This window comes from Lepidochelys kempii, chromosome 1 (assembly GCF_965140285.1).
Source record: "Lepidochelys kempii isolate rLepKem1 chromosome 1, rLepKem1.hap1, whole genome shotgun sequence".
Classification (NCBI taxonomy): Eukaryota; Metazoa; Chordata; order Testudines; family Cheloniidae; genus Lepidochelys; species Lepidochelys kempii.
This window is the reverse complement of record NC_136380.1, coordinates 201,524,438-201,537,130: the sequence shown is the minus strand read 5'-3', so window position 1 is coordinate 201,537,130 and position 12,693 is coordinate 201,524,438.

Below are 12,693 nucleotides of genomic sequence, written 5' to 3'. Positions count from 1 at the left end.
TGTCTATGGCAGGCTAGCATTAGGTAGATTCACAGCCCAGCTTGCCACGAACAAAATGTTTGTGTAGATGAGCCTCTAGCTAACATGAGTACCAATAGTAGTGAAGTTGTGGCCATATGAACCTAAGTATGCACTGGCTGCACAAGTAAGTACCCAGGGTCCTGCGTGGGCTTGTACAACCTGCACTGAAGCTGATGTTACTGTGGCTAGCATGAGTGCTAGCTAGATTAAAGCTCATCTGGGTCTGTCTACATACGCTGCACTCACACCTCTGACTGCCTCCGTGCATATGCTTTAAGAAGTTAGTCATCCTTTTGTTGCTGGTTTCTCTCACTGTGGAAAACATATTGCTAATAGCAGGTGTGTTTGTACTGTCTTCTTGATGAGATGTCAGGAATGTGCCCACTGGGGTGTATAAGAACAAGAGAGAAATTGCTCCCCACAAATCTACTGATGAGACTAAGGAAGTGAGCTAGTAAATAATGTACAGAGGAACAAGTGTTCCCCTGTTGTCTCCATCGAGGGGTTGCCCTCTACAATCAGTTCAGTTTGAGTAACTAAAAGACCACAATCCAAGCACTCAGATATTACAGAGCAGTGTAGTATGAAAACCTAGACAGGGTGGATAGAATAAGCCATTAAACCAGATCAGGGGCCAGATCCTCTGCTGGTGTAAATCAGCCTAGCTCCACAGAAGTCACTAGCGCTATGCCCATCTACATCAGCTGAGGATCTGGTCCTAAGACCTGCCTGTCGGTTTCAACGCTTAGGTTGTTCTTTCACTCCTAGCAGTGATAACATTCACTTCACACAGCCTCTTTGCTGCTGGTACCTTGTTGTTCTTTGTTATATATAAACTCACGTGACTGTGCCTAAAATTAAGTAATTTTATAATCAGTTTTGATGATGCCAGCATAATCTAGCTTGCGTAGAGTCTGTTGTGTTGATACTTCATGCAGAGGGAGTTATTGTTCCCTTGGTGAGATTTGTATTAGTAAATTAGATTGTGTCAGCAGAAGCTCACCAGGTTACCAAATGTATAACGTTGCCTTTCCTCCTAACCCAAGGATCAGCAACAAATTGACAACTAATGATCTACTGTATATGCTCTCATCTCTTAGGGCCATTAAGCCAGTGGTATTGGTTGTGATTCCACTATCCAGCCACATATTTCTGTCTTCTGCCATGAGTGGCCTTCTTGCTGCCTAGCTGCTATAAAGAACCAATAGCTAGAAAGAGACGCGGGTGCAGGAAGGTGACCACTGTGGAAGGATTTCTCCTACTAGTCTCTGACCTCTTTGACTGCTCTATTCACACTGCTGTTCCTCACAAGAACACAGCTTGAGTAAGTGCTTAGCTTTGTTTTTACTGATGTTATAATCTTCAAGTGCACACAGCTATGGCAACTGCCCCGTAGTGTCCCTGGTGGTAGGGAAGAGTGGTGACTCAATTGTAAAGATAGAATAGAAGGATTCTTTACTGAGGCTGCTGGATGCAGGCGGACCCTGTGATTCCCTGATTCTCTTGCTCCCAGACTGACACAGCCTGTGCTGCCTTGTGTCACCACACAGGGTCTCCCTAAGTCCTGGCCTGGAATAAGCAATCATTACACTCCCTTCCCTTCTTGGTGGATATTTATCCCTTGTAATTTCTGAATGCAGTGGTTGCTCTGAAGCACAGTATAGGTTGATCACATCAGTCCTGTGCAGCATGGGCCCCATCTCAAGAGCCAAGGCATCTAAAGCTTGTCTCCTTTCACAAGAAGCCCTTCCCTGGCTGATCTCAAGACATTTCTTTCAGATTCTCTCATTGTACAATATTAAGCCTGTCAAGATTCCTTCCCCACTCTGAACTCTAGGGTACAGATGTGGGGACCTGCATGAAAAACCCCCTAAGCTTATTTTTACCAGCTTAGGTTAAAACTTCCCCAAGGTACAAACTATTTTACCTTTTGCCCCTGGACTTTATTGCTGCCACCACCAAGCGTCTAACAAATACATAACCGGGAAAGAGCCCGCTTGGAAACGTCTTTCCTCCAAAATCCTCCCAAACCCTACACCCCCTTTCCTGGGGAAGGCTTAATAAAAATCGTCACCAATTTGCATAGGTGAACACAGACCCAAACCCTTGGATCTTAAGAACAAGGAAAAAGCAATCAGGTTCTTAAAAGAAGAATTTTAATTGAAGAAAAAGTAAAAGAATCACCTCTGTAAAATCAGGATGGTAAATACCTTACAGGGTAATAAGATTCAAAACATAGAGAATCCCTCTAGGCAAAACCTTAAGTTACAAAAAGACACAAAAACCGGAATATACATTCCATCCTGCACAGCTTATTTTATAAGCCATTTAAACAAAACAGAATCTAATGCATATCTAACTAGATTCCTTATTAGCCCTTTACAGGAGTTCTGACCTGTATTCCTGCTCTGGTCCCAGCAAAGGCAACACACAGACAGAGAGAACCCTTTATCCCCCCCCAGCTTTGAAAGTATCTTGTCTCCTCATTGGTCATTTTGGTCAGGTGCCAGCGAGGTTACCTTAGCTTCTTAACCTTTACAGGTGAAAGGGTTTTTCCTCTGGCCAGAAGGGATTTAAAGGTGGTTAGCCTTCCCCTTATATTTATGACAAAGCCAAATACATCAGTGGCTCCAGCTCAGTCTCTTGTCTTGCTCCCAAGCTCAGACTTTGATGTGTTGTTACCCACACACTTGTCATCTGAAGCTGTCAATCTATTCATGCCCTTGCCCATGCCACAGCTCCTTTGGGAAGTGCTTCCTTTCTCTTTAGCATAAAGGCTAAACATTCTCCTTAGTTTCTGGGCTATATAGCTGAGATCTATTAATATCATTTTGGATGCTAGCAATTGGCATCCTTGGGACTGTTTGCTTGGGAAGGTGCCCTGGAAACTGCATCAATCAAATAGAATGATGCAAAGCAAGTTTGCAGCTGCAGGTTGTCGCTTGGTATAGTATTGGCACTTCTATAACACCCTTCATCTGCAGTACACAAAATGCTTTACAAACATTAAGTGATGACTGGCCTCCCAACACCCTGTGAGGGTGGCATCGTTACCCCCTTTTTACAAAATGGGAACAGGAGGCACAGAGAAGAAAAGATTTGCCCAGTGTCATACAGTAGATCAGTAACATAGCTGGAAATCAGTCTGTGCTCTAAACACTAGTACCATCATATAGTAATATTTGTACTTTGAAAAATGTGGCAGATGTTTTTTCTGATCTGTGCTACGACAAGCCCATCGTGTAATTCTTTCACCTGGCTGGTGTCTCAGGGCAACACAAACCATCATACAGAGTGTGTTCAATAAGTGGAACATTTGGGGGGTGGGGCGGGAATTTAGCATCTAGCTCAGGGGCAGACAAACTTTTTGGCCTGAGGGCCGCATTGGGTTTCTGAAATTATATGGAGGGCCAGTTAGGGGAGGCTGTGCCTCCCCAAACAGCCAGGCATGGCCCAGCCCCCGCCGCCTATCCTACACTCCCTCACTTCTCGCCCCCTGACAGCCCCCCCAGGACTCCCGCCCCATCTAACCCCCACCCTTCCTAACTGCCCCCCTGGGACCTCTGCCCCATCCAACCACCCCTTTTCCCTGACCGTCCCTGGACTGCTCGCCCCTAACTGCCCCCCACTACCCCATTCAACCCCCCCTCCTTCCTGACTGCCCCCCCATGACCCTTGCCCCATCCACCCCCCCTGCTCCCTGTCCCCTGACGGCCCCCCGCCACCCCATCCAACCCCTCCTCTCCTTCCTGACTGCCCCCCCAGGACCCCTGCCTCCATTCAACCCCCGTTCCCCGCCCTCTGACCGCCCCGACCTCATCCACGCCCCTGCCCACGCCCTGAACTCCCCTGCTCTCTATCCAACCCTCCCCGCCCCCTGCTTCCTGCCCCCTTACCGTGCTTTCTGGAGCACCGGTGACTGGCAGCGTGGCTGCACCAAGACAGGCAGCCACGCAGCAGAGAGCACCGGGTCAGGCTGGGCTCTGCAGCCCCGCTGCCCAGAGCATTGCGCTGCATGGCGGCATGGCTGTGGGGAAGGGGGGACAACAGGGGAGGGGCCAGGGGCTAGCCTCCAGGGCCAGGAGCTCAGGGGCTGGGAAGGACGGTCCTGCGGGTTGGATGTGGCCCGTGGGCTGTAATTTGCCCACCTCTGCTCTAGCTTGTCTTGCTGCTAATGCTCTGAGAAGTTTGCTGCCCTTCTGAAACCTCTATTATTTGCATTATGGTAGTGCCTAGAGGCACCAACCTCAATTGTTCTATGTTCGTATAGCGCTGAGCACAATGGGGTTGCGCTGGTCCACAACAGAGCCCCTATACTGCAATACTACTACTAATAATAAATATATCCCCAGAAAGTGAGAACAGTCCTTCAGATGGTGTGTGTAGTGTTGGTTCAAGATCAAACTGTTCTCTAACCTCTAAGGTCATTTCAGAATTGAGGGAGGCATGCGCAGGGCAGTGATAAAAGCCCAAGCTGTAATCAGAATGATGTGATTTTAAGGTCAGATTTCTTGGGAACCACTAGGGGTAGGAAAGATCTTCTGTGTGCAGTTGCCAGTTTTCCACTGGTGTACTGTTTAGTATTAGTTTATGTCCCTGTCTGTTAATGAACTAGGAGATCTCAGATCTTAAAACAATCATTGATCTCTATGACAGGGTTGGGCCACATGGCTTCAGGAGAATGATCCTATTGGGATCCAGGAAGTAGGCAAGCAGAAGCCCGCCCACTGCTAAAGGATCCCCCCCAGCCTACGAGGGGGATCCACAGGACCTGGAAGCCCAGTGAGTATGGGGGACAACTAATGAAACAACAGGGACAGGAGCATGGTCAAAGGGCCAAACGAAGGGAACCGGACGGAGACACCAAGCAGAGAACCCCAGACAGCGCCCACTGCTCCTCAAAGGCATCAAGGGAGTCAGTGGATGCTGCCCAGAGGAACTCTGCCCAGACATGTAAACGGACCGAGGATCGGAAATAGGCCCCACAGTCACAGGAGACTCCATTGGCCAACCTCCTTACCCTGGTTTTATAGATGGAAGGCAGATAGATTAGCCCCGGATTAAGCAGGTCCCTTTTCCCTGGGTAAGGTAACAGAGGCGGTTTTTTGTTTTGTTTTTTTGAAACAGAAAAGAAGTTTATTTGTAACACTTACAAAGAATTACCAAAGGAAACAAAACAAACTATGCAACAGAACAACGCAAACAGAAGGTATAACACAGCAGCTTTCAGGAGGGAGAAGTGTTCAGACTAGCCTGGGCCCAGAGCGGGGGGGATTCCTCGACACTCATGGTCTTCCACCCTCCTGAGTTACCTGGTGGCCTAGAGCGGGGGGGCTTCCTCGACACTTGTGGTCTTCCACCCCCTCGAGTTACCTAGTGCCGCCCCCAGTGTCACCGATTATCCCTCTCCTGAGAGTGCCCGGCAAGATGGGCATGGCTGCGGGGTGGGCGGTTTAGGGGTGGGGGGGTAGACACCCATGTATTATAGGACCCCTCCTAGATGACAGGAATGATGATATCCGCAACGGCAACGGCTGGGGCTGGCGTCTCTCGCTCTTCCCCTCAATCAAAGGGTCAGACGGAGGGAACTGGACGGGGTCACCGAGCAGAGAACCCCAGACAGCGCCCACCGCTCCTCGAAGGCGTCAAGGGAGTCAGTGGACGCCGCCCAGAGGAACTCTGCCCAGACACATAAACGGACTGAGGATCGGAAATAGGCCCCACAGTCACAGGAGACTTCATTGGCCAACCTCCTTACCCTGGTTTTATAGCTGGAAGGCAGATACATTAGCCCCAGATTAAGCAGGTCCCTTTTCCCTGGGTAAGGTAACAGAGGCGGTTTTTTTTTTTTTTTGAAACAGAAAGAAAATTTATTGGTAACGCTTACAGAATCACCAAAGGAAACAAAACAACTATGCAACAAAACAACGCAATCAGAAGGTATAACACAGCAGCTTTCAGGAGGGAGAAGTGTTCAGGCTAGCCTGGGCCCAGAGCGGGGGGGCTTCCTCGACACTCGTGGTCTTCCACCCTCCCGAGTTACCTGGTGGCCTAGAGCGGGGGGGCTTCCTCGACACTCGTGGTCTTCCACCCCCTCGAGTTACCCAGTGCCGCGCCCAGTGTCACCGATCCTCCCTCTCCTGAGAGTGCCCGGTAAGATGGGCACGGCTGCGGGGTGGGCGGTTTAGGGAGGGGGGGGGTAGACACCCATGTATTATAGGACCCCTCCTAGATGACAGGAATGATGGTATCCACAGCGGCAATGGCTGGGGCTGGCGTCTCTCGCTCTTCCCCTCAATCAAAGGATCAGACGGAGGGAACCGGACGGGGTCACCGAGCAGAGAACCCCAGACAGCGCCCACCGCTCCTCGAAGGCGTCAAGGGAGTCAGTGGACGCCGCCCAGAGGAACTCTGCCCAGACACATAAACGGACCGAGGATCGGAAATAGGCCCCACAGTCACAGGAGACTTCATTGGCCAACCTCCTTACCCTGGTTTTATAGCTGGAAGGCAGATACATTAGCCCCAGATTAAGCAGGTCCCTTTTCCCTGGGTAAGGTAACAGAGGCGGTTTTTTTTTTTTTTTTAAAACAGAAAGGAAATTTATTTGTAGCAATTACAGAGAATACAAAAGGAGAAAAAAAAAACTTAGTAACAAAACAACGCAATCAAAAGGTATAACACAACAGCTTTCAGGAGGGAGAGGTGTTCAGGTTAGCCCGGGCCCAGAGCGGGGGGGCTTCCTCGACACTCGTGGTCTTCCACCCCCTCGAGTTACCCAGTGCCGCGCCCAGTGTCACCGATCCTCCCTCTCCTGAGAGTGCCCGGTAAGATGGGCACGGCTGCGGGGTGGGCGGTTTAGGGAGGGGGGGGGTAGACACCCATGTATTATAGGACCCCTCCTAGATGACAGGAATGATGGTATCCACAGCGGCAATGGCTGGGGCTGGCGTCTCTCGCTCTTCCCCTCAATCAAAGGGTCAGACGGAGGGAACCGGACGGGGTCACCGAGCAGAGAACCCCAGACAGCGCCCACCGCTCCTCGAAGGCGTCAAGGGAGTCAGTGGACGCCGCCCAGAGGAACTCTGCCCAGACACATAAACGGACCGAGGATCGGAAATAGGCCCCACAGTCACAGGAGACTTCATTGGCCAACCTCCTTACCCTGGTTTTATAGCTGGAAGGCAGATACATTAGCCCCAGATTAAGCAGGTCCCTTTTCCCTGGGTAAGGTAACAGAGGCGGTTCCAGAACAATCAGGAACCTCCTGGAACCAATTAAAGCGGGCAGGCTAATTAGGACACCTGGAGCCAATTAAGAAGCTGCTAGAATCCACTGAGACAAGCAGGCTAATCAGGGCACCTGGTTTAAAAAGGACATCACTTCAGTCAGTGAGGGGCATGCAAGGAGCTGAGAAGGTTTGCTGCTGGAGGTCTGAGGAGTACAAACGCTATCTGGCATCAGGAGGAAGGTCCTGTGGTGAGGATAAAGAAGGTGTTGGGAGGAGGCCATGGGGAAGTAGCCCAGGGAGTTGTAGCTGTTGCAAGGTGTTACAGAAACACAGTAGACAGCTGTGATCCACAGGGCCTCGGGCTGAAACACGGAGTACGTTCCGCCCATATTCCTCCCTCCTATTGGATATAAGAGGAGTTGACCTGGACTGTGGGTCCCACCAGAGGGGAATGTCCCTGGCTTGTCCCCTGACCCACTAGGTGGCTCAGCAGAGTATCACAGAATATCAGAGTTGGAAGGGACCTCAGGAGGTCATCTAGTCCAACCCCCTGCTCAAAGCAGGACCAGGCCCCAATGTTTGCCCCAGATCCCTAAATGGCCCCCTCAAGGATTGAACTCATAACCCTGGGTTTAGCATGCCAATGCTCAAACCACTGAGCTATCCCTCCCCCCAGAACTGCGGGGATTGTTCTCCTTCCTTTTCCCCATGCTGGCCAGTGATGAGGTTAGCTGAGTGAATGGCTGGTTTGAGCCACTAGCAAAAGTGGCCAAACTGAGGGCTGCCGTGAACCTCTGAGGACAGCAAAGCTGCCAATAAGTGCAGGACCCACCAAAGCAGAGGAGGAACTTTGCCATATCTCTCAAGCTACCTACCTAACAAGTAAAGATTTTTTTCAGCATTCCAATCACCCTGGTCCAGTCCATCGCACAGGCAGAGCATGGCTCCAACTAATGCTTTGCATCTCTATATTTAGTGCCTTTCCAGCAGAGTATTTCAGATAGCTCACTTTACAAGCAAAACATCCTTTTGACCAGCTCTGCCAGCGTGCATCATTGGGTGAATCACTTCACGGGTCTGTGCCCTTGTTTTACAATGGGGATGGTAATGCTACTGTTTCTCAAAGGAATATTGGGGAAACAGACACAGAAAAGTGATTTCCAAGGTCATTCAGCACATCAGTGGTCAAGCTGGGGTGAGAACCCAAGAGTCCTCCTTCATGATCCTCTGCTTTGACGAGTGGACTGTACTCCTTCACTTGTTTCTTAATTGAAATGTTTTCTCTTAACTTACAGTTCCTATTATTTTTGTCCTTGCTGTTTATTTGGTTTGTTTTTTCTAACATCGATAACAGGAGGGGAGAGATGAGCAATGACCTCATGTTCTCTGCTCAGGGACACCAACCAGCCTGAGTTGTCTCGTTTTGCAGCTTGGCTATTTTATTGATTTTCAGTAAGATACAGATAATCACATTAGGGGAGATAGAATATACAAATGCACTCATGGAGGCCAGGAGGGAGGGGGGTCAGCCCTCCGGGCGCTGTGATGCAGCTCCCAGTGCCAGGAATGAGGAAGAACCTATATTGCCACTGTGGCCTGACAAGTGGCAGGGAACAGGGAAGGTTTATGCAGTGTGTGCCTGGATTGTAATAGTACTTTCCCTTTCACCCCTTATCCGCAAGGCAGCAAGAGAGCCTTAGCTAGGCTGGCTACTGTGCATAAACGGCTGCACCGAGTAGCAGATGGCTCCTTTATGACTGTTGAAAGATGCCAGTCTATTTGATAACTGGGGTGGTGGGTGGAGCCCACCAAATCAGGAAAAGGCCTGCCCCCCTTAGGTGTGTGTTGTGGCAGGAGATGCACTGTGCACCATTTTTACAGTCCTGGAGACAGACATCCTCTCTCCATCTGTCTGTGCTGCATAAATCAGATGAAAGCACAACGTATCTCACCCCTGACTTGGAAGGACAATCTCTAGAGATGAGAGGGAAGTTCAGTCTCAACGGTCGGAGCCATTCAGTCTTTGGCCTCTGCCAACAAGGGGGCCCATTAGTGGCAATGGTCTTTGCTGTGGACATATTGTCTGCAGATCAGACACAGAAGGGAACCTATAACACACGCTCACACCTGTGGGTTATGCTTGCAGGAAGGAACCACATCATCTAGGCTGTGGTGTCTCTTTAGATGGAAGAGAATTAAACCTTATTGGGAAGAAGGTAAAACAAGCTTTAGGAAGGGGAAGCTGACTGCAGCCAGGGTACGGAAATAGAGCACAAGACATGTTTCTTCAACAAGTCTGGGCCCTGTCATTCTGCTGCTGAATCTGTTTGACTGATTAACTCAATTACATCTTTGGTCTGAAGTGATTATGCACCTCTGTGTACTTACCAAACCTGTTGCATCCAGACTTAAAATGAAGCAACTTGCTGGAATACAGAGCAGGAGCAGAAAAAAAGACACAAAACAAAGATACCATACCAGGCAGTCAATTCCCTCCTCAAAAATCCTTATGATTTTGATCAGTTGATCTAACAGATCGAGTTCAGTAGGATGCTGTTATAAGACTCAGTGTGTGCAATGCCCCTTCAACAACTGCAGCTAGACAATCACTACATACAGCTCCACAAGAACACACAACCTACCTGAACAGGCTCAGGGAAGAACAGTTGCCATCCTGTCTAGTGCAACTCATTCTCTGCTTGCAATTTAGTGTGGACACAGGCCCGTGGGGTTATCAGCTCCACTCAGCTCTTCCAGTTGGGACCAGCCTTAAACACAAATCAGAGTATTTATTGATCATTGGCCGAGCAAAGTGAAGCCCAACACTCAATTATCTGTTTGTATCTAATGTGATGTGATAACTTTGGAACATGGCATCTAAGCACTTCCAAAACTTCAGGGAATGTTCTATGCATCAATGAGCAGAACCCAACTGATGTTGGTGAAAACCAGAAGGAGAAAGGGAGCGACGCATGAAGTCCCTGGCATCTGGTTAGTAGACCAAGCAGCTTCAACCACCTCTATAATTGTTTATAGAGCAAAAAGAAAAAGGAGTACTTTGTGGCACCTTAGAGACTAACAAATTTATTACAGCATAAGCTTTCGTGAGCTACAGAAGAAGTGAGCTGTAGCTCACGAAAGCTTATGCTGTAATAAATTTGTTAGTCTCTAAGGTGCCACAAGTACTCCTTTTCTTTTTACGGATACAGACTAACACGGCTGCTACTCTGAAACCTGTCATTATAAAGCAAAGAATCCCTTGATAGCAGCCATTAACATGTTAGCATAACAACACCCCCCAGCTCAGTTCTGCCCTTTTCCCCAGTGGAATTGCAAATGCTGACACTGTGAGTAACTTTCTCTCTCAGACAAAACTGTCATGTCAGTTTTACCTTACACATCATCCAGGCACTCTGAGTTTAGATAACTACACTGCCCTCTGGGTGAACATTTTAACTGAGCATTTTACTTCTCAATGGTAACAGTGCTTTCCATCTGGTCTGCTGCCTTAGTACCAAAGAAAGATATAATACCATAGTTTCAAATGATTGCAAGTAGTTGGGGTTTCAGACTTACCAACAGCTAGTTTTGATACCGCGTGTCTCTGTGTCACCGTGCCTCAGTGAGTCACAGCTGAGGATGCCAAATTCAGAACAAACTGCTGAGAATTTGAGCAGACTCACCCCAAACTCGTGGTTATTCTCTAATTAGATTATACCAAGCCAGTAACAAAAGTAAGCTTCTGTCTCACCACACTGGTTAACAGGAAATCAAAAATGAAGTTTCCTTAGGCATTCCAGCCCTAGTCTTACCACCCAGACACTGGACTCTATGATGAGTGGTTACTGAAAACTGATGTCATCAAGCATAGGGTTATTCTAATCCCAAGAGATCAGCCACTTAGCCAGGTCAATATATAACTCAGATCTTACCCAATAATCACACCCATGCCAATCATTTAGTAACTAAAAGGTAAAGGTTTAATAATAGAAGAAGAGAGTTAATAATGGTTAATAGATCGTATACATACAAAACAATTGCAAGTCCTTATTTTAGGTTTGTAGCAGTGATGTTACAGACTGCTAGCTTGTAAAGTCTCTGGTAATTTCCAAGAGGTTGGTAGGTCCTCAGTCCATAGTTCAAAATGCTCCTTTTAGTTGTAAATCCACAGTCCAGAGCAGGAAAGAGGCAAAATAGAGATTTCTCAGGGGTCTTTTATATCCTCTGCTATGTGCCTGGAAATTTACTGTCTCACAACAAAGCTCACACACCAGTTTGTGGAAAGTTACTTGCCCAAGATGGAGTCCAGGGTAACAAGAGCATATCACATGTCCTTATATGCTTTGATACTCACGGGGGCAGCCATTGCCCATATTCTTACTAAGGCGTCCACAGGAAGGCTTACTGGGTGGGATGAGTTTCTTCTATGGCCCATTGTTAGAGTGAAGTATCCTTACAGGGCCGTCAACACATAGCTGTCTGGCCTTGACGTAAATTTTACCTGGTGAGAGTTACCCAGGAATACAGTACATGTGTAAGCTACTAATGTATTCATAACTTCAGATACAAAGATAATACACGCATATAAACAGGATAATCATACTTAGCAAATCATAACTTTTCCATTGACACCTTACATGACATACTTTGTCCAAGATTTGTTGCAACTGTATAAAGTGGTAATATCAATTAAATCAATGGTCATATTCAATCATACAGAATCACCCACTGGCAGGCTGAGGTTGGACAAATCCTAAGCATGGTATCTTCTAGCTTCTGTTCAATGAGTCCTTGCAAGGTCAGATGCTACTGATTCAGTCCAGCTCTGTTAGTCCCAAACTAGCCATTCTCAGGCCCCTGCAGGGCAAAAGCCCTTCCAGCACTGCTTCCCTGACCATCACCACATCAGCCCTTCCTTGGCTCAACACTTCTCTGACTGCCATAAATAGAACCTACAATTTCTGATTCCTAGTTCCACTCCCTGCTTTAACCACGTGACAGTGCTGGGGGCAAGTGAGGAAGGCCCATGAGAGACTGTCTCATGAATTTGGTCACACACGGGTGTCTTCTTGCTGCCAAGCACCAGGCAGAAGCTATATCTCTCACCTTCCTGACCCCCCAGGAATATGAGGTAGGGAAAAAACCTCACAACCAACAAGAGAATTAATGTAATTAAAAATTAATATCAGCATAATTATTTAAATATCTTTAAGAGGCAAAACCAGGCTGCTGTCTGATCAGCAACATGGGGCTGACCTTTCTGGCTCCCTGCCCCAGGAATCATTGTCAGTTTTAATAAGCTTTATCCCATAGCCACAAATGAGGCTAATTGAACAGTACAGCAAAGGCTGTTTCTAATTAGGCAGGAACAGCTCGCCATTTCACCCTGCGACTTTCTCAGCAACTCGTCACTGCCTCTGTCAGCAAGAAGGAGCCTGGAT